General features: G+C 35.9%; 1 protein-coding gene across 2 annotated transcripts in view; it reads left to right on the top strand.

Moving 5' to 3' along the window:
* TBC1D5 (TBC1 domain family member 5) overlaps window positions 1–25,512 on the top strand; it is a 317,422-nt gene that overhangs the window by 11,688 nt on the left and 280,222 nt on the right. For both annotated transcript variants that reach the window (XM_058808336.1, XM_058808329.1), the window contains exon 2: window positions 17,530–17,591. The gene's annotated coding sequence lies outside the window, so the exon portion shown is untranslated. The remainder of the gene's footprint in view (window positions 1–17,529; window positions 17,592–25,512) is intronic.

Raw genomic sequence — 25,512 nt, 5'->3', positions numbered from 1 at the left:
TCATTGCAGTGTATCCTGAACTGACAGCAGTAAATTACCTGACATTTCACTTGAGGCTAATTCCTGTCTACAGTTAAGAATTTTGCTTGGTGAAATGTTATGGCCATGCCAATTTTATTCTTGTTCATTTTGCTTAGTTTTGAAGGAACTGAAACCACTGTCAATTCAAAAATTTTGTTTTAGTAGCTAGTAATGGGTTTGTCATGATTCATTGCTATGTCTGTTTATAGCATCCACTGGATACTGTGACTTTCTGTGTAGTCCCTCTTGATATACTAACCTCTTTTCTGTAACTTGAGATACACTTCATAGTTTCACTAACTTCACTGAATGTTTCAAAGTATTTTTACTTTCATGTGACATTTGCCTTTTTCTGAGGCTGAGGCCTTAGAAACTGTCAATTCCTCTCAAAGTCCCTGCCGCCATGTGATACAGTGACTTGAAGTCACAGGCAAAAGACAACAGTGAAGTGAAAATGAAATGCAAGTAGACTTTCTAATTGCCTGTACAGGTAAACAAATGAAAAAAAAAATCTAAGTAGTATCTGTCATCTTGCATAAGTGAGAAATGGCTTATCTTCCATGCTGGACATTTGCTTTCATACATTCCTTTCAGAGCTCTAGCTGTGCCATCTGTCTTCTTCAGTGTTTCTGAAGTGGACTGTCTTAGAGCAAGAGCTCAAAGTTCAACACCCTGCTATAACCTCTGTTGTCTATGACAGCTGGTCTCAGATCATCTGACTGCCCTGAGCTGTGCTAGGCATTACTGCATCCATGGGCATGTTTAAATTACAACAGTCCTTGAAAGACTAATTATTTTGTTAATACTGTGATAAAAGAAAAAACCTAAATAAAAAAACACTCAAACTTCCTGTGTCCTACCCGACCTGGTCTCTTGAGGAGAGTTGCTTTGCGACCTCTCAAATTTAGAAGGTCTGACATTGAGTTAGCTGCCCCTTATTAGTAATGCAGCTGCATCTTGATGGTGGAATGGCTCTAGGTCTAGAGGGAATGATAAGGTGAGATTGAAGCTGAAGTTTTGTTTCCCTCTGCCCATTTTAACCTCAATTTGAAATGCCTTTATGCAGAAATAGGACAAGTTGTTGGTAACCATGAGAGGCTCCTCAGTGTCTGCCCCATTGTGTGTGTTGTGATCCCACCAAATGACATGTGGCAGGAAATCTAAAAGGAAATGTGTGTCACCAAGTATAAGCAAATAAACCCCAATACTGTACTAGGTTGGAATAGATACATCTGAATTTAGTGCCAGTCTATTGACTATGCACAGTACAAGTCTTAGACTCAACATGGCTTAAAACAGTCACCTTCACTTTGTCCAGTTGGATGTCCTCTGATCATGTTCTGCCCAAAACTGAATTCTCTTTTTGCTTTGACTTTTTCATTATACACCTGATTATCACACTTTTTAATGTTCAGTAAGGTTGGTATAAGGCCAATTGGTAATGTGTTGCTGACTAGCAAAAATGTTTTTCATTCATTAATTGAAATAGTCATACATGTACTTATGCATATTTGACCACTCAGCTGTGGTGAATCTTATGTCAGTCAATATGTCTTGCTTATGACAGTTCATGAAATGTGCTTCAAGTACTGCCTGTTCTCTTAATTCTCTTGAGAACTAAAAAAAAGAGAAGTTGTTTATTTTTCCATTTACATGTCTTTCATAAAGCCATGGTAGGTGCTGGGAGATTTTCAATATTTAGTCGGTATAAGAAGTTCTGTGCATACATATAAGCATTTTAGAATTCTGTATCAGATATGTAAACCTTATCTATATGCATAGTATTATAAGCAAATTATCTCTTTGCTTTCGATGAATCTTGATCTTACGAAGGTGTCTGGAGCATTCAGGCCGGAAAACTGCTGCCATTCCTAAACAGCATCAAAATGTACATGGGAAAAAAACCCAAGAATTACTGTTCTGTTCTCCACATGGGCTCTCTTTACCTAGGCTGGTAGTGCTGCCATAGGTTGTTAGGAATTTCCCACAGTCCTGTAGTTGGATTGCAGTTATTGTCAGGGAAAGGCTCTTTGCCCAGAGGGTGGTTGAGCACTGGGAGAGGCTCCCCAGGAAGTGGTCACAGCACCAAGCCCGGCAGCGTTCAAGAAGTGTTTGGACAGCACATAGTGTGATTCTTGGTGTGTCCTGTGCAGGGCCAGGAGTTGGACTCAGTGATCCATGTGGGTCCCTTCCAAATCAATATATTGTATAGTTCTGTGATTCTAAACTGAAGTCTGCTTGTTGGGGATTGCTGACCTCAGTGACTGATTTGTGGATAAAGGCAATATTATGGCAGCTGGTTCTGTATTACAGTTGATGAAATGGTCCATTCATAGATTTGAACTGTGAGACCACAACAAAGTTTTGAAATTCACAGAAGTAAATTAGATCTGCATTTATTAAGAACTTTGTATCTTAGTTTTAATTCTGCATCTTACTCATTTGATCAGGTTTACAGTCAATGAAGTGGGAATTTTTATTCAAGGAATATCTAGTTCAGCATGTGGAATAAAGGAGGGTGAATGAATAACTAGGGCTTTGAATGGTTACTGACTAATAATTAAATACACAGCTATCTTGATAATTCTTGAATGATTTAAGCTTCACATTGTCTTGTCATGTGACTAGTAGACAGAGATACAGCAGATTTAATTCTTCTTTTTAAGATCACATGAAATTTGTATTCAGAGTAGAACTCTTTTGACCCTGAAGATAATCCCGTACAATAAAAAAATACTAAATTCACATTACATTTTCTAATGTATTTATGTATTTTACATTAGTAAAAGTATTGAAGATTGGTAAATACAAGATATAAAAATTACATGGGCATTATTCCTGCTGTTTATGGTTGACTTGGCTTTGTGCTTAGATTTTGGATTTTAACTGATCTCATTAGGTGAGCTATTTTCTTTTTATAGTATGTGTTGTTTGCATTGTATGTGCAAATTTAAGGTTAAAAAGTGTAAATTTAAAGTATTTGTCTTGAGTGCCATCACATGGCATGTATGGGACAACCTCATGATCAGACCCAGCCAGTATGTGTTTATGAAAAGGCAAGTCCTATTTGACCAACCTGATCTCTCTTTATGAGAAGGTGACCTGCTTACTGGATAGGGAAAGGCTGTGGATGATATCTACCTAGACTTTAGGCCTTTGTCATTGTTTGCCACAGCATTCTCCTGGAGAAACTGGCTGCTCGTGGCTTGGATAGGCAGATGCTTCAGTGGGTGAAAATGGGCTGGCTGGCCAGGCCCAGAGAGTGCTGATGAATGAAGTTACATTCAGCTGGTGACAAATCACAGTGGTGTCCCTAGAGTTGAGCAGTGGGGCAAGCCCTGTTTAATACCTGTATCAAGGATATGGATGAGGGGATGGAGTACGCCCTCAGTAAGTTTGCAGCTGACACCATGTTGGGCAGGAGTGTTGATCTGCTGGAGGATAGGAAGGCTCTGCAGAAGGATCTTGACAGGCTGGGTTGATGGGCTGAGGCCAATGGTCTGAGATCAAAAGGGCCAAGTGCCACGTCCTGCCATTGAGTCACATCATCCCCAGGCAGTGCTACAGGCGAGGCAGAGTGGCTGGAAAGCTGCCTGGAAGAAAAGGACCTGGGGATGCTGGTTTACAGCAGCTGAACATGAACCAATGTGTGCCCTGGTGGCCAAAAAGGCCACTGGCATCCTGGCCTGTATCAGCAGTAGTGTGGCCAGCAGGAGCAGGGCAGGGATTGTCCCCCTGCACTCGGCGCTGGTGAGGGCACACCTCGAATCCTGTGTACAAGAAGCACGTTGAGGTCTGGAATAAGTCCAGGACAGTGAAGCTGGTGAAGGGTCTGGAGTGCATAAGGAGTGACTGAGGGAGCTGGGGTTATTTAGGCTCTAGAAAAGGAGGCTCAAGAGAGCTTAATTGCTCGCTACAACTACCTGAAAAAAAGTTGTGTGTGGGTGGAGGTTAGTCTTCTTTCCAGGTAACAAGAGGGGACACCCTCAAGTTGTGCTGGGGAAAGTTTAGATTAGGTTTTAGAAAAAATTTTTTCACCAAAAGATCTGTGAAGCACTGAAGTAGTCTCCCAAGGGAAATGGTTGGGTCACTATCCCTGGGGTATTTAAAAGATGTGTGGATGTGGCACTTGGGAACTTGGTAGGTTTGGCAGTGTTAATGTTTGGATTTGATGATCCTAAAGGTCTTTTCCAACCTTAACAATTCTATTCTGTTGAAATGAAATGTTTGTAATGGCAAGCATTCTGGATAGGTAGCCTATGCCATCTTTTTCTGGCAAGCATATGATGTCATGAAATTATTTTACCATAAAGTATTGTGTAGCATGCTGTACATTACTGAAAACAGCTTTACTAGTGGTACTGTGAATTACTTCAGCAAGTTATTGTTAAAACCTTGTTCACTTCTTCACAGTATATATTCTTTTCTGTTTCTATCATTTTAGAGGAATTCTGTTGTCTTTCTCTGCTATTCTGAAGGCGTTTGTCTCTCTTACCAAAATTAATTGATCAGGGGGTCAGAGGAAATATCTGTTGGTTGTCTGCATGGTTTTGCTCCGTGCCAAGCAATACGTTTGTTTTCATTATGAATTCTTACGTAAAATGGATAATAAAGTGCTGGTACAGCTAAGTGAAGTAATTCATTACTTTCCAGATGCCTCCTAAGCACTTAGTTCCTGAAGTCAAATATTGGGGTCCTGAGTTTCTGGATGCTTAAGATTTGTTCCAGGAAGACAAAATTGATCTGTACTTGTAAGTCCTGAGTGACTTCACTGTTGATGTCAGTGATGGAAAGACCTGCAGCTAAACAAACTTGAACTGACCAATATAGTTACAATCAAGATAAATTTACTGGAGGTGAGAGGTGGAAGAAGACATTGTGCAGCAGTCAGTTAAATTAAACTATTGTCTGTCCAGTGTTTCTGGCTCAGATTCCAGTCATTAACTTAATTTCTGCTGTTACTCTTCTAAGGGGCTTATGATGTCTGCAGTACCTAAAAATTAGTTTCCTTTTTATGGGTTAAAGTTTTACTTCAAATAAATTTATGACAAAAATTAGAAAGTAAGCAGTGATGATTCTGATTTTTAATGACTATGCAGAAATCTTAATAAATATGCTATAAAATTAACTGAAACATACATTGAGAGGCATTTAGTGAATGTAGACTTTTTACAAAAGGAATGAGGAGACTTATGTAAGATATAGGTGGTCATACTGAGACTCAGGAGTTCAGGAAGGATTACTAAGAATCACTTCTGAACGGTAAGCACAGTATTTTCAATTACCTTTATTTAAATTAAAAGCATAAAGTCATGTGTCTTAAGGCTGTTAGTATTTAAATGGGATAAATTTTTGATTCTGATCTGTGTCTGTGAAGTGTTTTGTCTTGAAGTCTTGTGGGTAGCACTCCAATTTCCATGTGACTAATAAAATACAGATAGTCTGGAATTTAGTCAGTGAACAAATATGAATTATTGTTCAGATGTAGAGAGTGAAAGAAAATGTGGGTTGAAAGCTGGTTCAAAATTTGAGAATATCTATTATTAAGAAGAATTGATACTGGAATTTAGGTGAGAGAAGAAAAAATAAGGTTAGGAAAACCAGTCCAATGATTGCTTATGGGCCTGGGTCATGTACATTTGCCTTGCTAATGCTTTTTTAGTGTGATTAAAAACTTCCAGAGCTCATGACATCAAAAAATTCATTGTGTGGAAAAAACTAAAACATTCCTTATTGTTGGCTTCAGTGTTATGTTTGGCTTTGAAGAAACTGACTTGTTTTACAGTTTCAGTCAAAGATCAACGCAATCATTTGAGCCTTGACTTTCTCTTCCAGGAGTCTGACAGAGCTGGCGGCATTTTCGTTTGTCAGGCTTTTGTTGTTTAGAATCAGCTCTTTGACTCACTGACACTGTAATGAGGAGTAAACAAGCCCTATTTCTTTGCTACAATTTGTAGTGTGTTTTTAGTGGATTCTGAATTTAGCAGCGCTGGTTTAACAGTTGTAAAATCGTAGCTGTAGTAAACTTCTTTACTAGTGGTAATAATTGAGTTGAGGAAATTAGTTTCACAGCCGCCTATGGAAGGGTTTGTCTTTGGTCCTGGTGTTGTCAGATTTGGCCCTCCACTGCTACCTGTCTGCTTGCTTCGCAGTGCCATCTTCCCAGTTCTCTTGCATTTAACCACTGCTTTGTGGTAACAGGATTTCAAGTGTCCTGCTTGGCCTTTTGTCCCAGTGATAAATGTTTTAGATAATTGCAGGAGGACCACATGTGCTTCTGATCATACATGATGAACAAATGTTCTAACATACAGGGCTTAAAAATATGTCTGAGAATAGGTACTCAACTGTACTAGTACAATTTAGAGGATATGGTGTTGCTGAGAAGCAAAGGTTTAAATTTCATGTAATTTCTCTAATTAGAGAATGCAACAGTGATGTCCCTTACAATCAAGAGTCAACATTTACAAGTAGTGCTCCTATCTAGCAGGTATGTAAATATCTGAAGCCTTCTGGATATCTTATGTTAAAAAGAAGACAGAACTTTGTGTCTTGGAGAATCTACAATAAAAGTAAACCTAAAAAGAGAAAATTATTTAATTCAAGATTCCATTGATTTTTTGTTCTGTATTCTAACCAAAGAATTTTTTTTTTGTTTACTTCTTGGTGGTTAGTTGCTGTCTATTCAACATGCTGTCTATTCTTAATTGGTATTTTTAGCAAATCTGAAGGTTATGAGAATTAGGTAGCAAGAGTTAAAGGAAAGTTATGTTGGCATAATTATTTAAGGAAATTTGATTCTTGTATTCCACATTCCATATGGGATGGGCTACGACATTTTTTTCCATGATTTTTCAGTACTTTTATACAGTTATTAATTAATATTAAAATCTATCACCAACAAATTGTGTATTCAGAGTATGGAACAGGTTACCTGCTTATTTATCTGGAAAATAATGCAGTTACTCTTCGCTGGGATTTTGTTGTAAAGTTTTAGATAAGGAAGTAATAATCTCTTTGGGATGAGGAAAAGAAAAACCTTCTTCCATGCATCCCAAGGTTAATATATTGAAGTTGATCTGACATAAATTAACCATGTATGTTCCTTGATTTGAGCTTCTGTTAAGAATTCATGCAAAAATAAGTTTTTCACTCAGTGAACAAAATGGCAGGAAGGGAAAAAAATCTCAGATATTTTGGAAACACTAAGTCAAGAAAACTCTTGCATGAGGAGATGTTGCCATTGCCAACACTTCTGTTTTTTTGACTGCTCCCTCAGTTGCAGAGCAGTTGCATTGGCGTGGGAGATCAGATTCAATGAAGTCCTTTTCCCCCAGAGTTCTCTTGTAACTGTTACTTATAGATTGCTGCTGGACATTTTGGGTATGACTTGCTTATAGTCTCTTGTCTAATTAAGTTTCCCATTGTGGAAATTAGAAACTCACCAAGACTGAAAATGGAATTCATGGGACCTACTAATGGGTAAATATTGTAATTGTGAGAGAGAAGATTAGCATTTAGCATTTCCCTGACAGTGTGTGTTTTTATCTGAAGTGAGGCAGAGATAAGAGAGTGCAAATGGCTGCTCTCAATCAGAGGAGGGATTGGCTTCTCCCCTTTATGTCAGTCCTCAAACCAAGTGCACTGTAATACAAAGAGCGTACTACTTATTTTCATCATAAGGTTCTTTTTGATGGCAAACTGCCTTTATAGATTAAATAAGAGGTATGATCATTGCCAAACTGATCAAGCTGGAGACTAACAAAAGGTGCAGCTCATGTAGTTAATTTTCTGTTCCACTGTTTGCTGTAACTATAGGAGAGTGTAACTGTGTTCAGTTGAACTAGCTTTAAAAGACATTGGTACAAGTATGTTTTTTAATCATCAGTTGCTACAGCTATTGAAGGCTCTATAAAGAAAATAATGCAGGTCCTGAATTAGAGGTAGCACAATAAACTTTTAATTTAGTTGGAAACTTTAATGTTGTTGTTTTCAGGTCATTTTGGAGCCTGAAATATCTAATCTATAGTGCCTAAAGATGAAAGAATTTCTTCCCTTGTAGAAATTAGACACACAGTTGCTGCTGGAAGCATTTTATCCACTTCCATTCTAACATGTGGAGTTCTTGTCTCCTATATTATAAGAACTTAAATTCTATATCTCATTCCATTGATGAAGTCCTAACCCTGGTTTAAATATTTTCAACAGTTAGAAAGAGGTGAGTGCAGTATTGTTGCATCATGCAAAATACTAATTTGTCTCAATGAGAGATTTAGTTAAAGGAATGTAAATAGTGAATGTGTACAAAATATATCAATAATCTCTACATAAAACAACAAATACTGATTTTTGGATATTGAGATTTAATTCAAATATGTAATTTAATACAGGCATAATGACCTTTTAAAGTCAGTAGTTAATGTTTCATAATAATGTTAATTCTGTCTCTTTTCAAGTAGAATAGTATAGTATAGAATAGAATTCTTTCATGTAGAATAGTATACTACTGTATTACCTATAGGATTCCCACTAATATCCATTATCTTGAAAATATTATGAAATTTTCAAAATTGTATGTTCCAATGTCCTTTATGTTTAGATTGTCAAAAAACCCCAAAAAACAAACAACAAAAAAAAAAACAAAAAAAAAAAAAAACACCAAAAAAAACCCCCCAAAAATGAAAAGGCAAGCGATTTCATTTTTCCTGCTTAGCCCCAGTTGAGGCAGCCTCTCTTCTTGAGCAATATTACTACTGATTTCAATGTTGACATTTAAATTTCTGTTAGTTGAATCTTTCCTTGTCTTTACTGTTCTACAGTATGCTGACAAAATTATAGCATTTTTAACAATTAATCCATTTTCCAGGTAAAACTGGCATTCATCAGCCTTCTAATTCATCTGAGTATTTTAAAAGATATAGCAATGTCTGACATTTGCTTTTGTGTTGTGAAGACCAGCTATTTCTACCCTTTTATATTTTAAAGTGAAGCTCTGATTTTTATTTCATTAATAGCCTCTTATACTATAAATCTAATCTGTTTTGGGATTTGAGTTAAAAAACTGCTCCTAATCTCATTTTAGTGGATAAACCAACTAGTTTACAGAGTGTTTGCTAACGGAGGAAGCTGTTTTATTGATGAATGTGGAAAAAGCATATAGTCCAGTGCTTTGTTCCATTCCTCTAATTTATGACACTAGTAATAATAGATGATGAATGAGATATCCAGAACATTAATAAATTATCTGAAGATGTGTACTAAATCAAAGAGGAGGAGACTAAGAAATAATCTCATATAATGCCTCCAAGAAAAGTAAGCTAATTCCAGAGTCATTTATTCAGCAATATGCAAAAACCCTGAGAAATTTGTTGAAATTGAACTGCTATAGTTAGTATGAGATTAATATAACTCAGCATTTCAAATGTGCTATTATAGACATTTGGATCGCCAGTTTCAGGTGGCAAGAGATGGAAAACTTTCAGACTAAAATCACTCTTAAATGTTTAAGTTAAAACGTTGAGTTTAAGCATGTTTAAAATAAAACCCAGCAATTTTGCCCGACAGTTATAATACTTCCATCTTCTTCCCTAAATTCATGTATCCTCTAACAGGATTGAAATTTGCAGCAGTTTTCTGCTGTGGTTTGCATTCGGTAACTTGATGATTCTGTGTAAAATAGTTACTTGCTCAAAGAGAAACTGTGCAGCCTTTCATTTCTCTTAGCACTAGAGTTTCTATGTTTTGTTCATTTGGGTGCCATGAGGCATAGTTCTCCTGGTGACACTGGGAGTCTCAAAAGGAGTCTTCATGTCAGAAGAGGCATTTGGCCACTTAAGCAGTGTTCATGTGCCACTTTGTTATAGACAGGCAGCATCCAAGTAGTGGGCTGGTTTTATGCAAGCAAACTAGTGTCATTCTTATTAATCTATTTTTTAACGTTATCAAGTCCATTGTAATTCAGTCACCATGATAAAATAGAGTGACATTTAGGGAGGGCAGGTATTGGTAGAAATGAAACGTCTTGGAGGTTGTATAATGTTTCTATTTCATAAATTGACACTTAGGGTTTTTATGAATGTGATTTTTATCGCATCTAGATAACCTGTGTGTGTACTTAGATAAACTTGTCATCAAAATGATCAATATTTTCTTTTGTCCTCCCTCTGTTCCTACTTTTTGGTATTTTTCCTTCCATGCCTTGCACCTTTGCTGGACCCCATATGGCTGTACGGAATTGATGCAGCTGATTGAGAATATATTTTTTCTTTATTGAGGTTATACAGTGAGTTGCAAAGTAGTTAAATATTTTTGGTATGAAGTTAACAAAACATCCTAAAGACTATACTTTCTACATCAAGGACAGTGGAAGCCCCTTATCCCTGATAATTTTTGATCATATCTGATCAAATATGTTCACCTGTGGATATGGGTAACTAAGCTTAGCTACTAGTTGTATTCAATGTACCCATTTTCATTAATATTTCTTCTGCATGAAATGGTGCCAGAGGACACATTACTGTGTAACAGGGGCAGTATAGTAAGTGGTTTTCTATATTTCATGGATTCAGCTTCACATTTGTGACTATGTGTAGACTGTTGGATACTAAGCCACTGATGCTGAACTTCCAGATTTTTTTCACTCAGCTGTCCCTGTCAAAATCCCGTTAATATTTTTAGTGGCCTGGATGGTCGCTTGCAATCCCTGAACTCATGTTTGTCTTAGAACTGGACATTCTTTAGGTACACTATTTTCTCATTTCCCAGAATGTGTTTTATTGGTCTTATTTCTACACATAGCCTTAATTTAACATTTAACTGTGGAATTTATTGTAGTTGCAATTCTTCATATTAAAGTTGTCATCAGGAAGTATCACCAATTGCTTTCTATTCTTTGTTTCCTCTCAGTTTTTAGTAAATACAATGAATATTGTTAATCATATGCTACTTTTAATCGTCAGTCTTCAAGATGAGCAATTAACATACTGTTTAAAAATAGTGAGTGGTAAACAGTATTTTCTTTTGTTTGTACTTTTTATCTAGGTTCAGGCATCTTGTGAAAATGTTTATATAAATTGTAACTTAAATGAATCACAGAATCAGAGAATATTCTGAGTTATGAGGGACCGACAGGGATCATCAGGTCCAACTCCCAGCCCTGCACAGTGCAGCCCCAAGAGTGTCATCATGTACTTGAGAGTGATGTCCAAATGCTTCTCGAGCTCTGTCAGGCTTAATGCTGTGACCCCTTCCCTGGGGAGCCTGTTCCAATGCCCAGCCACCCTCTGGGTGAAGAACATTTTTCAGATATCCAGACTAAACCTCCCCTGACACAGCTCCAGGCCATTCCCTCAGGTCCTGTCACTGGTGACCACAGAGAAGAGATCAGTGCCTGCTCCTCCACTTCCCCTCACAAGGAAGTTGTAACTGCAGGTCTTCTCAGTCTCCTCCAGGCTGAACAAACCAAGTGACCTCAGCTGCTCTTTGTGTGTCCTCCCATCGAGACCCTGCATCCTGTGGCCCTCTGCACTCTCTAAAAGCTTTATATTTCTTCTATTGTGGTGCCCAAAACTGCACACAGTATTCAAGATGAGGCCACCCCAGCACAGAGCAGAACAGGACCATGCCCTCCCTTGCCCAGCTGGCAATACTGTGCCTGGATGCACCCCAGGACACAGTTGCCCCTTCTGTCTGCCAGGGCACTGCTGATTCATATTCCATTCACCACTGCCCAGGACCCCCAGTCCTTTTCCACAGGGCTGCTGTCCAGCCTCTCATTCCCCAGTCTCTCCATACATCCAGGGCTGCTTGTCCCAGCTGCAGATTCCAAACTGCAATTCAGCTGGTGATTGCTGAGCCCTTCAATTTGCTAGGATGGTTCTGCAAGGCCTCTGTGCCATGGAAGAAGTCAACAGCTCCTCCCAATGTAGTGTTGTCAGCAAACTCAGTATACATTTGAGTCCTGCATCCAAATAATTTATGAAGACACTGAAGAGCATTGGCCTAAAATGGAGCCTTGAAGAACCCCACTAGTGACTATTTGGCAGCTTGGTGTAACCCCATTTACTGTGGTGTAAATGAATGTGCCATATTTATTAGTCAGATCAGGACTTCTTTGGCTCAGTCAGCTCATAAGTAATTGTTAAATTTTACTTCTTTTTCTTCATAGCTGACATTACCAGGTTTGTAATTTTAGCAGTCAAGTTCAAAGAGAAGCAGGGATAGAAAACATTTTAAGAAATTAGGAATTGTATCTATTTTCTAAGTTTATTAGATATTTACATGTAAAATATATATGTGGATTTTATTAGCATATTTGTCTTATATTTTCTTCTGGCTGATTATATTGGAGTTTCACATATAAGTATAGGATCTTTATTTCTCCTTTCCATTTATCTTAAGGTCTGCCTCAGCTACAAAAGTTATAAACCTTACAGTGAACCACCTTAAGGTGGTTAACTCATAGCACTGAATTGTAGAAGAAAAATCAGGTTCTTTCTGCACTTATATCTGTGGTGTTTAAATGGGGTTAGTGATTATAGTAGAATGTATTTCTTCCTTTTGCAGACCTGCAGACTTTCTCATTATGTTCAGAATTAAAACCAAGATCTGTTGAAGGCCAAGAAGTTGTTTCCCAGTAAGGGAAAGATTGAAGAGAATTTATTTGCCTTATTGGTATTTGTCATGCTGGCAAACCTTAGTTTAAGGAAAACAGCTATTAAGTAAGCAACAAAATCCCGTCATATATTCACTAACTTTCTCATTATGTTCAGTGTGAAATCAAGATGTTTTTAAAATCAGAGAAGTCCATTAAAGAGTGTTTTAGGGGTTAAGGTGCTTATTCATGGTTATGCAATGTGACTTTGAGTTTCTTCTGTTCCTGGTCCATTGCAAGGACTTGAATAAGCATGGTGTATCTACATGAGTGTGCTAGTGTCCCTTTTTGTTGTAGAGAATGTCTCAGAATCTTATAGTGCATAAATCCGTTTGAAATTCATTGGAGCTACCAGACAAAAAGAGAATAGTAGCAGAACTTACAGTGTATAAAGCTCACCTGAATAAAAGCTGAATTGCCTCTGCAGCTCATTCAGTTATTAATAGAAAATGGAAAGATTCTGCATTTTGCAGAAATTAAAATATCTATATTGGTATTAAAATATGCTGAGAAAGGGATCCAGCAGCTCTTGCTTTATCAAAATTGGTGCATGATCAGTTAGTCCAGCAGCAATTAAGGCCTAAATTGGGAGAGCCCTTATACAGAACCAGACATGATCTGATCTTTGAGAGTATGATGCAATATCCACTCTTTTTTATGAATAGACATCAAGAACAACAACTATTAATTGTGGAAGGTAATGATTGCACTTTGTATAATCTTGGAAGATAGTAAATTCTTCACTTGAAAATGTGTGCAATTTTTTATTTTATTTTTTTCCTATTTTATGTTTCCAGAAATAGGGCATCCAAAATAAAATTTTAATTGCAAAGTTTAAATTTTCAGCCATGTAAAAAACCAAAACAAAACAGTTCACTTAATATATTTAGTGATGACAACCGAGGAACCCTTTGGCCTTAAGTATGTAACTTGAAAAATAAGGGCCTTAAATGTAATTTACTGTGTCGTATATGTGACATATGGGGGCTTATTGAAATCTAGGAATGCATGACTAAGGTTCATTGAAAAAGAGAAATGAACTTTTAAGTGGCCAATGTGAATATTAAATAACTGCAAACTACTTGTTTGCCCAGTACAATTAAGTACAAATTATCTTTCATCAATTCTAATAAATTCAGAGTGCATTGTTTAGATAAATTTTAAACACAATAGAAGAGTGTCTGTAATTTGAAAATTAAATTTTGATAACAAAATTAAAATTTCTTAGTTTGGATTGCTTCCAGGTTAACATATTATTGAAAAGGTCCCATTGAATACTGCAGATCAATACAGTGAAGGGTTAATTGTGAAAACTGATATAAATTTTATTTTCTTATAAATCAAGAAGTTGGTAAAGTGTACACTTACCGTTGATCATTAGAATACAAAACTATCTGTTAAAATCAATTAACATGCATATCTGATGACTGATTGTATAAATATGAAAGTCAAATAATTGTAATCGTTAACCATGGCTTCAGGTCATATGAGTTGTCAGCTCAAAAAAAGTAGAGGAGAAAGAGGTTGATTTGCATATATTTAATGTGGCATGCTGTACATGTGGGAATTTGAGATAAACCTTTGCTGGTAATCTGCTTGTTTTTATCTAAAAATCGACTAGGAAATGTGGGTCATAACAGTCAAATGAGCTATGTCTTGTATTGATAGGAGTTAATTCAGTAGTTTGGGATTTAACATTTTGCTGTTTCAATATTTTAGTATTGATTTTTACCTTAGAGACAATTGGAAGAAGCTGGTTAAAAAGTTATTCAGAAATACTCAAAGTTTTTACCAAGAACATACTCAAAATTATCCTATAACATTGTAAGACTGAGTTACTTTTACAGTTTTTAGTTAGACTTATCAATATGTAAAAAAACCACATTTTTACTTTTTATTATTTAAAAAATAAGATACATTAAAAATTTTTATGAAGTACTGTACTGCGTCACAAAAGTATCTTTCTATGTGAAGTGAGCCAAACAGATAATCTTTAATTGATCAATTGTAATAAATAGAAGGAGGAAATTGTGGCACAAGAATACAAGAATGAACCTTCTAGTATTGAAATCTTTATACATTATTTAAGTTCTTATATGAAAACTTGTATGTAAACTTATAAGTTGTTATAAACAATTGCAGGTTTCTTTCATTTTTTGTTGTTGATAATGCTAAGTATTTTGTGTAACTTTATAACAATTCCAGGAATCCTTGAAAAGTGGGTCAGAATATAGTGGCCAGCACCTTACATTAGTATAATCTAGTTAATCAGGTCTGTCCAGCCTTTTTCTTTCTCCCTGTGTTTACTCCTGAGTATTAAAAAAAAAAAAAACCTAAATTTTGATGTTACATGGCAATCTCTTTCTAAAATTTCTCTGTTTCCTATATTTCCTAGTTTCCTATATTCCTATATTTCCTATATTCAAAAGAAGCAAGCAGCCGTATGTGGTTTCTTTTGGTCTGATTTGTGCCTTCAAACTAAGAAACTTTCTAATAATGTCAATATCAAAAGGAGGAAAATGAAACAGCTTTGTTGCTCAGTCCTTTTATTATGGGCGTGATTTATAATTTTGCCATTGTAAATATTTGAAATTTGTTCTTATGTGTGGGGTACAGTCCAGTTCCTTGAATTACCACCCAAATTAACTTGAGTGCCAGGAAGGGAGCCTCTGTGTTGTGGCACAGCTTCCCAGATTGGGCAGAGTAGAGAATGCACGTGATTACTTGATTTTTTGCTGTTCTTCTCAGTGAAGTACACCTGAACATCAGTGCCTTCTGCTTTAGTTTTCTGTTGACACATCTTCCTCATGATCTGCATGATGTAAGGCACCTGTATGATGTTTGAGGACTGGAGGGGGAGGAGGACCAGCTGGGAGAAGAAAGGAAAGGAGCCAAATTCAGTTTCTGTCTTTGTCTCTTGTGTAGGGTGGAATTTGCATGTGATTGCAAGTGGAGGAAAGGTGGCAGTATCCCAAGCCATTGGCTGGCATGGGTCTCTCTTTTAATGATTTACATGTCTTGTTTGAGCAGGTAATTATGGCCCTCCACCTTAGACAGAAGTAGTTGTGTGGGGAGGTGAGTTCTGTAACCGCAGATTAGAAACCCAAATTAAACATGAAAGTAATAAAAAAATGAGTAAATTTTAAAAGGAAAAAATTTGGGTTTAAGACATCAGTAACTGTAATTACAGTTTTAGTTCTACTGTAACTCATTGGTGAAAAATCGCTGCTTCCAGAGGCTCCAAAGCTGCAGATGAATGCTCTGTGACTAAATGGTTCTTCCTGTAGAAGTTCTGATTCCAGAACCTCCAGAGCCATTGCACGTCCCAGTAATCCTCAGAATGCTTTAATGTGTGACAGTGTAGGCTGCTTTTACAATAACCCATTGCTTTTAAAAAGAAACATTTGGGATATATATGATTTTTGGGGGGGCTGGATGGGATTCAGAGATGTGATGTGGGAATGAATTGCCATTTTCAAAGAGAAATCTGTACACTAAATGAGAATACTTTAATAAAAAAACCCAGTCTCATTTGTCCCACTTCAGAAACACATACTGTGAGGAGAAAGTGCTCCAGGTTCCTTAAAATATAGAAGTTTTTGTACTGTTGTGTCTTGAGGCTTGCAGTGTTATTAGCTCAAAGGGGAGGTATGCTTTTTCATGATGACTATATTTAGCCAGGAGGAATAGTCCTTTTTAAAGCAAATTGAAATGAGTGTACGAGAGCGTGAAATTATCAGCAGCACTGGTGCACATTTACATTACTTCTACATACTCTTTTGAATGACCACACAACAGAACAAGTACTTCATTTCCACTGTGTTGATTTTTCTTGACAAAACATGGCAGTCTATCCAAAGGAGGCTGTTTAGCCAAGATAAATATAAAATTTATGATTAAGCAAAGTGTTTTCTTATTATAATCCCTAAAGAGAATTTGAGACTTGTTAAATATAATGTGCCCAGGTAGTTTTAAGAGTAAATTATCCTTTATGCTTTTAAATGCTGAAATACAGCAGCACCATCAGCAATTTGAGATACTGCTTCCAGAAACAACGCTGCACACTGACTTCCTTTGAAATGAGGAGCAAAAAAACATGCATATATACAACATATAACTTCAGGTTTGGTGTATTCCTTCATTTTTGTAGTCCATACAGAGATAAAGAATCCATGTCAGTAGCATGGTTTCTAAAGCTGTCTTGCTCGTTCCTGTGTGTAATGTGTGTTACGGAAGAAAGCGAATAAACCTTTTTGACTGAACAGATAAAAGTTGGTAGCATGATTACACTTGTGGCACATTTCTTCAACTGCTGTATTTACAGAGTACCACTTTGAAGAAAGCTGTGGTGACTGTCAGTATTATTCATTAAAATAAATGGAGACTGAAAATTGATTGAGGAGAAGAGTGGATTTTGACCTTTGTGGTACCAATGTTGGCTTTGGAGTGCAGTATTCTAATTAAATTGTGAATGTACTTAGATAGTGGATATTGAATGATCTCACTGTATTCTTTCAAGGACTATGAACTTCCAAAATCAAGGACAACATTAGATGTCAGCCAAGTATTTTGTCCTTCTTGTGGTTTGTCTTTACATCTGAATTAGTGCCAGTTTGCACAGATTGTGTGTCAGCTTAAATACAAGAAACAGGCCTCAGTCTGCTTGAACTCGTTCCACCAAAGACTTCTAAAAACTTTCGGTAGTCTGCAAACTGTAATGGTTGTTTCACATTAAGTTGCTTTGTAGAATTATAAAACAGCTTTTCTTGTGCTTTCAAATAAAATGTTGTCATCTGCTAATGAATGAGATACCATCTGTAATAATTAAGGTTATTCTACTTGTTTTTCCCCTGCAGCAAAACTTCTGAAGGTTTGCAGAAGACAATAAGAGAACCACCAAGAAGGCTATTGCAGTGTTGTAAGTACTGCACCCAGAAAAAAAAAAGAAATATGTGGATTAAGAATGTTATAAAGAAATTTTCATTTTTTGGGGGGAAAAATGAGCTACATAAAGGGATTACATGTAAAATACAGAGCAGAATGTATTGTAGCAATCATGTTAATAATTTACAAGGGAAAAACTGCACTCTTGTAAAATCTAAAATTGTATCCTTGTGCAGTGTAATCAGGAATTCACCAATAGCAGTGAAAAATATTTCTCTATCCACCAAAGATTGATCTAGTTTATATACATTTGTTTATTTAAAACTCTCAGAATTTAGAAAATCATTGTAGTTTTGTAGGTTTGTCATTTGTTTTAGTGACTTATTGTTTAGGTTATTTTGCAGAATTATTTATTTGCTGATTTATTTATGTATTTCATTATTTATTTATTTGATTATTTAGTAAATTATTTATCTGATGAATTATTAATACATCTTCATGACATGCTTTAAATTATTTATAACTTAATTTTGAGTTTATTGCTTTTCGACGCTGCATTGTTACTGACTAGTTTTGATTTTTTTTTCTTAGTTCTTGAAAATTAAAGTACTAGCTCTAAGGCAAAAGTATATTCTTTGCAGAATCCATAGATGGTTTTCAATGAAGTAATTTACCATGTAGATACTAATTTTGTTTAGTTTTATATTCCTTAATACCACTTTTCTACTTACTTAGCTTTTGCTTCTGTGATTTCATAGGTGTGTCAAGATCAAATGAGTGACCTTTAAGGGGCAAAGATAAATGTCTGCTTTAAATTGTGTAGAAATAGAGTAGTTTTATTTCCCCTTAATAAGTATTCTTTAATTATTCTTCAAGTTAACATATATTTTTGTCCCAGTAAAATGAATGTTTTTAAAATGAGGCTTTTGATGTTTGAACTAAATACATTTAACTTTTAATAAGAAAATAAAATATTCACATTAATAACCCATATGGAGAATTCTTTTTCAGTGGCGAGGTTTGAAATACATGGGGAGGAATGCTGGTATATTTAGATGACACATGCAGAAGGAGATACATGTTGAGGGAAGGAAGGTGGATGGATAGTAAGGGTTTTTTTTTCTCCCAGGGTTTTTTGAATGCATAGAAATTTATAAGCTCTTCAAATTTAATATGCCTGTGTTATTGTACAGAAACTACTTCCAGGTTCTGTGATCATAAAGAATAATTTCTAGTGCACAAGATAGTGTAAAACCTGGTTTTGTGTTCCTTTCCTCTGCCAATCAAAAAGGTCTGAAATATCACCTTTATTCTATAGAGGCTTGAGTGACTGTATAAGGACAGTGTAAGGGGCCAATTTCAGGCTTTAGCTGTGGGCACCAGCTCAACAGAGTTTAAAACTGGTGCCTGGGATCTGAATTTGACTTGGAGTCAATTCTGAGTGATGGGCTCTTCAGGGCCACCTTATTCCTGAAGTTGCCTATTTATTTGGCCTCAGTTCCCAGTGAGTACCTCAGGCAGTCCGAAAGCACCTTGCAGGACTGACAGCCCTGTTTCAGAGCTGAAATGAATAGGGCAAAGCAGCAGTTCCTCTGCAGAGGTGCCGTGTGCATAATGTGGCCTTTATTCCATGTTTAGTGCTTGAAATGAATTACTATATACTTTAAAGTTTTAACACAGCATGGAAAGGCTGCATTGTACATTTCAAGTTTCAATGCTGTTGAAATACAGTAGAAATGGCCTCTGTAGACAGGTTTCACTATAGAACTTAAATTATGCATGTGTATATCCAAATTCCTTATTTTGAAATATTGAATGTATGAATATTTAATTTGTATCTTGCTTTAGTATCTTCATATGCTTGCCTTAAAGGAAGCTGTTTCCTTTGATTTATATACATGGATAAAAATGTGTGTACAGTATGTATCAATAGTTTTTCTCTCAGTGGTGTTAGATGAACAGCTTTAGATAATGATAGCTACTGATTTTTATTCTGCAGCTTGCTACCATTGTATAAAACGTAAATTTGCTGTATTTGTTCTATTAATCTTACTTGAATTTCAAATTCATTTGCTTTCCAGAAATATTTTCTTAATTACACGCGTTAAGAAAAGTCAAGTATGTTGCGGATCTTAATGATGCAGTATTTTTGGTCTGTGCACAGTAACAAAGCTCTGAATATTATTATTTGGGGCAGAGTTCCAATCTGAAATTTACATTTCTTCTTATTTGAATGTTTTCACTGAAGCTGAGAACTCCAAGGGAGTTCCTCAACATATCCTAGTTTATGCGATATGCTCTCTGAAATTTAGTACCCTCTTATTTCCTTTTGTAAATGAGGTCTTATTGTTGAATAAGACCTATTATAAGCAGCTACAAAGGTAAGTGCTGTCAGTGCATTCTGCCACCAGTTCCTTGAAGTATGAAACACTCCCTGAAAGACATGCTACTACTGTTATGGGATAATATAACGCAGCTTATGTGTTGGCACTGAGAGTAGCTACTTCATAATGATGACAAGTGAAAGTACAGCCAAAGGTCACATTAAACAAGAGATTTCTTTCACACCTCATCCATTTTCTGGATGTGGTATGAAAATAGCTTTGTTCCTTATACTTAAGTATTTTTAACAAGGAAGTTATCTTGAAGTAATTTTTTATGCCGTGTATATTACTTTGTTCGTGTTTTAAGAGGTAGACGATGGAATTCTAGCATGCTAAATTGATGCTACAAAAATGCTTGAAATTAGCTTAAATTTTAGTGTAGTTAGACAACACAAGCAGTATTTCATTTCACTACATTTTTAGTTTGCAGATTTGCTTAAAAACATAGCTTTAAGTTCTAGAAAAGGAGCTATTGATGTGTGTTGTGGTTTAACCCAGCTGGCAACCAAGTACTTTGTAGCCCCTCACTCAACTCCCCTCTCTACCATGATGGGATGAGGAATAGAATTGGAAAATAATAAAACCCCATGAGATACTGAAATAAAAAGTGAAAGAAAGTAAAATATAACAATAATAGTAATGAGAAGAGAGGAAACAGAGAGGAGGAATAAAACCCAAGAAAAACAATAAAAATAAAAATAATTGCTCACCACCTGCTGACTGTCCCCCAGCTTGTGTCTGTCCTTGAGCAGGATTGGCTTCTTCTGGTCAACTCCCCCCAGTTTATGTACTGGCCATGATGTTCTGTGGTATGGAATATCACTTTGGCCAGCTTGGATCAGCTGTTCTGACTGTGCTGCCTTCCAGCTTCTTGTGCACCTCCACACTGGCAGAACATGAGACACTGAAAAGTCCTTTGACTTAGACTAAGCACTGCTTAACTGCAACAAAAACATCAGTGTGTTACCAGCATTATTCTCATCCTAAATCCAAAACACAGCTCTGTACCATCTCCTGAGAAAGAAAATGAACTCTATTGCAACCAAAACCAGGGCACTGTGCAGAGTGGTATTTATACTGATGTTGCATGACCATGGGTTTATTCTTTTTTTGTATCATTTAAAAAGAAAGATTTTTTTTTTTTTTCTGAAGTGAAAAACAAAGAAGTCTTGGAGTCTGTTCAGAAATAGGAAAAGAGTCAACCTGGCTGTGTTGACAGTTTCATAGCTCTGCTTTGATGAGATTCTACCAGTATTGTTAAAGGATAATTCCTGCTGAAATGGTGAACCAGGGTGCTAAAATAAGAAAGAAATAAGAAAAAATAAGAAATTAGAAAAATGATTAGTAAGTATTAGATAATGAACACGAAGCTGACTTGTTTCACAGAGAGTGTTGAACAGTTAGGAGATACTGGTTGGGAAGCCTAAATCTGGTATATTATTGGTAGGTATATTTCTGTTCTAATCTAACTCCATAGAAATTGCAGAAGCCATATTAAGCTCTTCTTCAATTTGTTTCATACAGATAAAAGAATTTGCATCTCATGACTCACATATTTCCTGTTGTATCTTTAATACAGCCATTTTTAGTATTTTTCTTGCCTCTTTCCTCTATTGGTATGCTTAGAGAGTCTGTGTGTAGGAGCTTGTTATTTCACCCGTGAGGCAAGGAGGAGTTCAAATCAATAGCAGTGTGTTGTTGACACTAAATGATGTTTCTTCTTGCCACAATAAGACTTGATTTTGTCATCCTAATGATGCTAGCTTGCTTCACAGAATAGGGATCAGCACTCTCTCAAATCAAACTTTACAAGTTTAAAAAGAAGGAAATACTAGAAAAATAATCCAGTATTTGTGACCAAACATATGCGTTGGCTTTGTAAAATGAATATTCAAGTTCTGTTTCATTTTATAGGGGAGCTGCTTTGCAAGGCATTTTGGAAGTCTGTTTTAAGGGATGTAGGATTGATCAGAGCTGACACTGATGAAAGTCTCATCTTTTAAAAAGATGTTGCAGACATTATTTAAAATATAAGTTCACATGAAATAAAGGTCTTAGTAAGACCTTGGCTAAAAAGACCTAGCAAAACAAGAAGCTTCAAGCTAGTAGAAATTCTGTGTTTCACAGAAAAATCTTTGCAGCACTGCTTAGAAAGAGAATGTCTGCAAGAGGGAGTAAGTACAATCAGCAAGACATTACCAGGCCTAGTCCATGATTGCAGTGTACGGCATGGTCCAAAAGGAAAAAGCAGTTGTTCCTGACTCAGACTAAGAATCACACAGGGAGGCTGCAGCTATAGGAAGATGAAAATTTGGGAAAAATGGTGTAACCATGGTAAGCAATATTATGATGGTAGGAATTTCCTGGCTTAATATTGGTAGAAACAGTGGGTTATTAAGAGCACAGGGTCTTTTGTGATGGACATCTGAAAGCAATTACAGAGTTGAATCATTCTATTATATTATCAAAATATCTACCTACTTACAACAATATTTGTGCATTTATTTACATAGTTTTCGTGGTAGGAAAGATGTTACCTTTTTATCTGAAAGAATTTTAAAAGGTATGTCTGCATGATTAAACATTCACATTGTAAATTGTTCTGTTTGCACTGTTATCGTTTTGTATTTTTATGCAAAACATGGTTTCTCAGATGTTCACAGTGTAAACTGCAGTCTAATATTTTTTGATTTTACAATATCTCCCCTTCCCACTTCTTCTATAGGATAGTCATAAAGTCACCTGACATAAACTGTCCATATATTGTGGTGTATTTCTGGAAGAGGAAATACCTCCTGTTTTGCAGGCAGTGAAATAAATCCTCATGAGAATTACAGTAACTAGTTATATTTCAGTAATGGTAGTGAATATTATGTAAACTTCAGGCAATATTTAGTGGGGAGTTTTTTATTTATGTTAACTATGGGGAGTGGGTAGCATCTAAAAGATGACTAGCAACTTGAGAAACATAGCTTGTTGAGTTTATCAGCCTCAAATCCCAAATGTTTTTGCTGATTCTGTTTCATACTGAAATATGTTTTAATGATTTTGCTGATGTCTAGATAAGGAGCACTTTGCAAGTTTGTCTATACTGACAAGACACATCTACCTTGAATGTGACTTACTAGCAGCATGGTAGTAGTCAGAGTATTGCAATCTTGTTCATTCTGGCTCCAGTGCTGAGAGAAGCTAAAAATCAGTTTTTCTAGTGTAACTACCACTTATTTGCATGAAGTTAGTATGCTTGTAGAATACCACCAGCATACCTTGTCCTGCCATGTGCAGGTATAATATCTTACCATATGCATTAAGATGCCTATCAGAAAGAGCCTCTAACATCTTACTGGCGATACAGTGAAGAGTCAAGAAGTTCAGTGAAGAAAGTTATCCCTGTGTGCTGACTCTACTGAAGTAGGTTTTTCCTTTCAGCTGAAATTCTGATCTTGTAAACATTCAAGTGTAACTTAAGACAAGCTGATAGTAGCACTGAAGATGATGAATATATTCTCTACAGCATTATATTTAGTAAACATTAATTTTAGGCTATTTCTTTATTCCAGGCACTTGGATTTGACATATGGTTATAGCTGGATTTAACATTTCTTACTCTGTTGTGAGGATAAGCAAACATTAAAAACATCCCTTAGTTACAAAAGCAGCAAAAATATTAAGTGTGAAGAGCTTTATTATTCTTTCTTTCTTGATTGTTGTTTATATTGAGTCTCATGTTTCTGTATGTCAGAGTATGTGTGTAGTTAGTACCATGTTTCAGTTGGTCAGAATTTTAAAAGATCTGAGGCATCTGGGACAGTCCCATATTTATCTCAATTCCAACATTTCATACAAAAGGTTTTAGATTAGTACTACAAAACTTAACTTTCGGTTAGTAAGCTTCAACATGAAATTCATACGACTTAAACTTTTCCATTAACTTTTTTTACTTTTTTCTGGTTTTATACAGTTCATTTTCTATACAGTTTGTTTTGTTTCTCTGCTAGGAAACTCCTTGTCCTGGTGTATCTAAGATATATTTTTTTAGTTGATTCAAAAGATAATTTTCTTAACATTTTCTTTCTCAGTTTCTGAACAGTTTTGTTTACTTTGTTATGCCTACTTGTTCTTAATAAATACCTGTACTAGCTGGAAATGAAAACCTTGGAATTAGGAAGTTTATTTTGGTAACACCTCAAAAAAATTTAAATATTTTGTTTCTCTTTAATCACCTAAAAAAATGCTATTCTTAAAATTTTCTTAGAGAGAGCCTTTATTGTATGCACATGCATGCTATACATTCTTGGAACAATTAGTAAAACTACAGGCACATCTGAAGGCGTATTCTGCATTTTTAGTGAAACATTTTGAATAACTAGCTGATCTATGGAGTAGAGTTGTCCATTGATTCTAAAGATATTTTTTTCTGTGCTCAGACAAATCAAGATGGTAATCATTTATAATTTCTTGCCTTCATGAAAAGGAGTGATGAATAATATGTTTGGAAGGAATGCATGAGTCATGAAATGGTGAGCTGGGCAATCATGGAAAAATTCACTTGAAAAATTTCCTTTTGCTTACCAGTATCGGTAATGTGAGTTCAGTTTTCTGTGACATAATCCAGAAATTACAATGGTAGAGGTTTTAATAAAAACCTTGGGTGGATGAACAACTCCCCTAAGTTGAACTGAACATTGCTTGGTGGGTTATGAAAAGGAATTTTTAAACTCTCAAATAAAAGTGGTTGTGGATACAGTGATCAGAGGACACTCCCTATTCTTACCCCTGTTTGGATGTGAAAATAAAATTCTTAAAATATACTACAGTTAATATGGAATGAATATCGACAGTCTTCAAAGTATCTGCACTATTATGAAACAGCTTTTAAGAGAGCTGTTAAAATATTGATAACTTGGTAGAGCACTTCAAAAACTCTTTCTTATGTTTCAGAGGAAAATCTGTGTAGCCAGTGCACATTTGAACCTTTTTGTGAGATATACACAGAAGAGAAGTTTTGTTACTAAATAAATGGTTCAATTTGTCATAGCTCCACTGGCCAAAAAAAAAAAATCCATCTTATTTTCAGTTTTTCTTCTATACTAAAATCATCAAGGAGGTATTGAATAATTGCACAGCAGAATCAAGCACCTACTCTGAGTCCCGGGCAAGACTCACATAACCAGCTGTTGTTCTCCCTGCAGTGACCTGGGCTAGGCAGCCTAGCATCTGCCTCTGTTTTCTTTTCAGTGACCCAAGCCAGATTTCTTCAAAGTCTATTGCTGATATTTTCCCTACAGTCATTCATGCTAATTTCTTTTACAGGCTACAGCTGGTTTTGAAAGATCTTTTCCATTTTCTTTTCTGATATCTTTCTGTAAATTTAAAGCGGTGATTTTTTTAAATTACCAGGTAATCTTGACCATAGGACTGTTCTGGTTGTCTTCCTTTAAGGTATGTGTCAGCACTGTACGAAAAGGGTAAATTAGATTTACTTTCCAAAGGAAGGTTCAGTCTGGTCCTTACGGAAGAAGAATCCTGATCTTGAACTGAGTTCATTACAGTCATTTAACTTGAGAGAAT

The sequence above is a fragment of the Ammospiza caudacuta genome, chromosome 1 (assembly GCF_027887145.1).
Source record: "Ammospiza caudacuta isolate bAmmCau1 chromosome 1, bAmmCau1.pri, whole genome shotgun sequence".
NCBI classification, from domain to species: domain Eukaryota; kingdom Metazoa; phylum Chordata; class Aves; order Passeriformes; family Passerellidae; genus Ammospiza; species Ammospiza caudacuta.
The sequence above is the reverse complement of the archived record's forward strand: the minus strand, read 5'-3'. Positions and strand labels throughout refer to the sequence as shown.